Below are 6,233 nucleotides of genomic sequence, written 5' to 3'. Positions count from 1 at the left end.
CCTACGACCAATCTTTATTTTCCTAAAATTTGTGCTTTGAGAATTGCAATTTCTGGTTGGCTAAAATGGCTGACATTATGTTACAAAAATATAACGAATAATAATGGTTTAACGGGAGTGGCAACAATACTAGATCCTAGGTGCAAAATGGCTCTTATTCGGTTTTATTTTGCAAAATTTTGATGAGCATGACTTTGAAACTAAGGTTGGTAGAATTAGTGATCTTTTACGAACATTGGTTGAAGAATATGGGTCTAAGATTGGTAAAACCCAAGGTAGTAGTAGCCAACAGCCTTTTGATTTGGGTAGTAGTAGCAAAGCCAATGAAGAGGCCTTTATGCAAGAATTTGCAGAATTTTTGCAACAAGATAAGGACCCAAGTCATGAAATTTCTGAATTGGATAAGTATTTAGATGCTGCTAATGTGCCTCTAGTGCAAAATTTTGATATTCTTAATTGGTGGAAAAAATAGAGGCACATATCCCATTCTTTAGCAAATTAGCACGAGATATATTGAGCATTCCTGTTTCTACTGTTGCATCGGAGTTCGCATTTAGCACAAGTAGTCGGGTTCTTAATCCTTATCGTAGTCGGATTTTACCGGAAGCAGTCGAAGCTTTGATGTGTGCTCAAAATTGGATATGGGCTACTCTTAAAGGTAGATAGCTAAAATAACATTTTATTTAATTAATAATATTATTATTATTATTATTATTATTATTATTATTATTATTATTATTATTATTATTAATTAAGTTACATTTTATTTGCAGATTGTGGAGAATTCAAGGATGATGAATATGCTAAGTTAGTGGTTTTTAATTATTATTAATTAAATAATAAATACAATGTAACTTAATTAAAAAAATAATAATAATAATAATAGATTTTTTTTGTGCATTAATATTTGTTACATAGATTAATTAATAGTTACATTGTATTTGAAACATGGGATATCGATTCCAGAACAAGTGGAGTTTGCACCGAATAATTTAAGGCCTAATTATAGGGAATATTTCAAGTCATCCCACACTTGAACCCCACTGTGATCATACACTAAAGTACGGTGGCGTCCAAAGGGAAGGAAGATAGAGCAAAAGAGTCGCCAACAAGTTTTAGGAACTTGTAAACCGTTCACGGGGTGAAGGTTACACCCCTTAACGATCCAGGAGATCGTCAACTCCAATAGGTCTGGAACCATGGCTGGTAGTTCGGGGATGAAAGTACAAATCCAACCTAAAAGAGATTGAACCTGCCCTAATAATAGGCCTCTACTTTATTCTGATCGTATTCATGTGCGCTTTCTGACTAACATGCAATCAATAGGTTTACCTTAAACCTGTTTATCTATGTTGGTTGAATATTAATGCACAAATAAACTATTATTGGCGATCACTTGAATTATAATCAAATTAACCCTAAACAAGATTATTAATTATCTTATTAAGCGTGATTACAAGTACAAATTCCCTTTAAACATGTATAAAAGGTGTAATCAAGCAATAACAATAATATATCATATCAAGCAACATAATATTAATCATCATCATAAAAATAATAATTTCAATAGAACATAATATTAATAGCAAGATCTAGGCATGATACTAACATGATTAATAACAAACCCTAGCATGTCACTAAACAATAAAGGTTAAAGTTTTAGCCCTAACATGATATAAGGAAAGAATAGGAAGCATCATAGAAACATACATGATATTAGAAATCTTAGTTATTACCCTAAACATGATACTAGGAGGCAATAAAACATCCTAACATTATACTAGGAATCAACAAAATAATCTAAGCATGATTTCTATATCAAAAGATCAATAGTACAATTAAAGAACTTACTTCAATGCCTCGTTTCTCTTTCTAATAACAAAATACATACGTTAGTAACTTCAAGGAAAATAATAAACAATTAAATTAAATAATTGAAATATAGATTTGGGACCAAACCCTCAGAAATTATCAACCTTTCACGTCTAGCTTTTAGAGAGAGAGATGATTGTTGTTACTGATTAAAAAAGGGAGATACGACCCCTATTTATAGAGAAAATAGCACGGAAACGATAGAAAAGAGTTCGAGTCCTATTTGGAATAAAAGTCCTCCTGTCGCCAACAACAGGAGTTAGCACCAGACGACAAGCTTGTCGCCAAGCGACAGACCTGCTGTTTGGCGTTGGGACAAATTTTTTGCGGATTTTGTTTTTATCATATCTTTTGATCTAGAAGTCCAAATAAGTCATATAATATGTCGTTGGAAATCTATTGAAGTCTAATTTCCAACCCAATTAGAATCAGATTAAAATCTTTTGTAGGTAAAAAGATATGGCCGAGATAGTGGAAGGGTGTCAGTTTTGGATAGAGTTTTGTATTCCATTCATATCTTTTTCATTATAGCTCGGAATTAATATTATAATATATCATTGGAAAGATAATTCCATGATCTATCCAACCATATAAGATTTTGATAAAGATTATGAGGCACAAAATAATATCTGACTGTCTTTGAACATCTTTAAGTTCAAATAGAATTAGGATTTTAAAAAGGAAAGTTTTATTCAATTTCAAACTCTTTGATTTTATCTTTTCAAAAAGGATAATTAAGATCTTTTAGAAACTCATAGAATCTTCTAATAAATCCTAATTAGTTTAGGAATAGGATTAAACCTTTGGACCCTCCACATGATAATTGGGCCGTAGGTAAATCCGGTTTGAGCCTAGTTTAGTATTTTGGCCATAACTTTCTCATTATTCATCGAAATTTGGCTTATAATATATCGTTGGAAATGTTTTTTCAAGCCCCATCAACTACATTATTATTGGACTCATATCATAGACCAAACTAAGCTGAAATTCACGTTTTTCATAAATAGGGTAAGAAAATAAATATTTTCAAAAACAGAAAGAAGAGATATTTTAATAAAAACATCCTCATCACTAGACTTTTCACACTTTCACTTTGTTCGATAATAAAATGACATAAAAGATATTCATCACAGGGTTTGGTTTTGGAGAGACACATTTGGATGCCTACACTAATGGATTTCTTATAATGTATTTTAATTTATTATTTGTAGACTTGTAGTATTTTTAATATTTGGACTTTCACTAGTAGAAAAATGTAGAATGACACCGGTTCAAAACCCCCCTATGGCACCGATTTTGAACCGTTGAATATTTGAGGGATGCCAAAAAGTGGGATTTTTTGCACCGGTTCAGAACCGGTGGCAAAAAAGGGTTTTTGGCACGGCTCTAGTTCAAAACCGGTGCCAAAAATGGCCCAAAAAAATACCTTTTTTTTTCATTTTGCATTTTTTTACTTAAATTGATATATATAAACACTAACATATATATAAACTTACATATTTTCAATTTAAAAAGGCGTAATATTACAATTTTGGTCCAATAAAATAAAATAAAATACAAGTTACATACAAAGCAACATATGCAGCAACATGCATATTAATCATGCACTCTACACGACATTTTGCTGGCAGGTACTAAACATTCTGCTGGCAGGTATGAGGCAAGCAGCTGCAAGGCTATGCAAATAAAGGTTATAGGAAGATCCAACATACAAGGAAAGATTCATTGTCTGGTGGTACCAACTACCAAGCATATAATCCTGCTGGCAGAAACGAATGGAGAATCGCAGAAATCAATCGGTTCTGGCTTCACTTCTTTACAAACCTCAACATCATCTTCCATTGGATTTATGTTCACACCAAGACCACTAAAGTTTTTTTGGCCTCTCTAATGAAAGACAAGTGAGCACCAAATGAGGGACATGCCAACAAATTATCAGAAAAGGTCTTGCTTTAACTCTCTTTATTAAAAAAGATTGTTACTAATAAACTGATTATTACTGATTGAATAGTGTATACATTGTATGATTTTAATGTATATGTAATGACTTAATATTTTATTACTACTTAATAAAACATTATTGCATATCTTCTATTTCATTACAGTAGTAATACATTTTCATAGTACTAAACTGACAATGTTTATCAAATGCAGTATTGAGAAAACAACCAAATTTTATCATACGCGGGTACTCAAACAAAAAGAATATGTTTAAGTCAAACCTCATTTACACATAAAATCACCTAGAAAGGTTGGATAGACTCTTGTTCATCCGTTCAATATGAACAAGGATCTCTCAGTTACCCAATATGCAACTCTTATCCCCCACCAAAAGAAATTGAGCAAGACTTACAGTTACCAAAGAAAGTAAGAAACTCACCAAAATCCCACATCAAGTCACTCTTACGGTCTTACCACCCATTTATAAACAAATTTTAAAGAAAGTAAGAACCAACAAAGAGAGGCAACAAATTTAATTGCAGCTCAAAATTCTTAGAGGATGCCTCTCACACATGACAACACCAAATAGTTTAAGGTAGACCACAAATTGTGCACTCAGTTTCCTTAGAGACTTCATCACACCAATTAATAAGCATGCGTTAAACTATAAATAAATATAAATTTCAATTTTACCATTCTCTCCACCATTTATAAATGACAAAAGATCAAAAACAGAGCGTTTATAAACATGCTCTTCTTCAACTTCAATCTGAAATACATGACAAAACACACAATATATATTAATGCTCAGCATGTCAACACTAAAATTATTACCAGACATTAAGATACACATGTCATAACTTTAATAGCTTTATAAAACAAGATTCTGATCATTAATTAAAGGTGGTGACCCATGCATCCAAATTTTGGTATTAATGAGCATCATACTGCCATTTGTATGTAACAATTACCAGTATGCTCTAGAGCCTAGTGAAATAGAATTGTCCTACCAGGCATGATAAACATGAATCAACTCCAGTAACGCTGAGGAAGCTGTAAACAAATACGAATACTACGAAGTATTATCTTATACAAAATTAAACACATAGTCTCTACATTTCAAATGGTTTTCAACAAAAACCGGTGTGACGAATTAGGGATGATGGTATTATAATATTATATTGCAGTACATCTGAAAATCCCGATGAAATTGTGTACCCCATATAGGCAGGAGCAAGTGAGAGACCATAGGTGTATTACATCCCTTAAAGAAAATTTTTAATATCATTGTTCCTAAATCCAACTTCCTTAACCACAGCTAGTACTTTTAAAATCATAAATATAGTAGAAAAATAAAGACGCGGACACTAGAATAGCACACCTTCTTCTGTTCTCTTTCTTTCAATTCCTTCCTCTTTCTAGCATACAATCGATTCAGTAGTCAAATGCGGGGATCATCAGTCACATTTTTTAAAGGCTCCAACTTCTCTTCCTGTGATACACAATGAACTATATGTTAACACGACATAAGCCACATGATGTATACATATTTGTCTTTCTAACAACAAAAATTAACCTCTGTAAGATCATCAGGTAAATTGAATATCTCACGTATCTCCTCCGGAGTCTTTCCTTCAATTATTCGAGCAAGTGTGCGGCTTGTAAGATCAACCAAAGATTTTAATTGAAGGCTATCAGCAGCAGATGCTAACTCGCATAATTTTTGGTATCTAATATGATAAACCTATCATCAAATGCCTTCCGCTCCAAAAGCAAACAAAGAAAGGAAGAAAATGAGTCACATAGCCTTTAGTACAAGACATACGATGTTTTCAATCCCCGATCAATAAAATTTAATGAAACAAATAAAATGAAATCTACTTAGCAACTTAACACAATATTCTTTCACAATAAAGCACCTTCATAGAGTGGCCAGGCACTTGCTGAAATCCAGAATATTCTTCCACAATAATCCAGAATTAAACCCAGGGTTGTTGGATTTACCCGTTCTGGAAGTACAATAGCATTTAATTTGGAGTATCCCATGCCTTTTTGAAGTATTTCTCGGTATATAGCAAGGCAAAACATAGCAACTTCTTCCTCAACTTGCTGTTTATCCATCAGCAGTTTGTGACCAAACAAAAGACTTCATCTGCATGAATGGAATCACAAATCAGATCCTATGGATGACTAAAGTGTGTCACATTATATGTTTTCTTCCATAAATTTCTAAAGCCACAGTAGAAATATAAATAATCAAGGTTGGTCTTCTATTAATTTAGAAATGGGACGAATAAAAGTAGTTTTAAAATCATCAACTATATTAATAAAATCACAAACCAATTGTAATTTAGAAAAAGACCTTAAGAGTAAAGGACCTACAAGTTATACTATAAAATAGCCCATTTTTTGGCAAATAA

General features: G+C 32.3%; 1 pseudogene; it reads right to left on the bottom strand.

Moving 5' to 3' along the window:
* Positions 1 to 4,307: 4,307 nt before the first annotated feature.
* LOC110716755 lies at positions 4,308 to 5,934 on the bottom strand (annotated as a pseudogene).
* Positions 5,935 to 6,233: the final 299 nt, after the last annotated feature.

Source organism: Chenopodium quinoa, unplaced genomic scaffold (genome assembly GCF_001683475.1).
Source record: "Chenopodium quinoa cultivar QQ74 unplaced genomic scaffold, ASM168347v1, whole genome shotgun sequence".
In the NCBI taxonomy this organism is placed as follows: Eukaryota; Viridiplantae; Streptophyta; class Magnoliopsida; order Caryophyllales; family Amaranthaceae; genus Chenopodium; species Chenopodium quinoa.
This window is presented reverse-complemented; position numbering and strand designations above follow the sequence as displayed.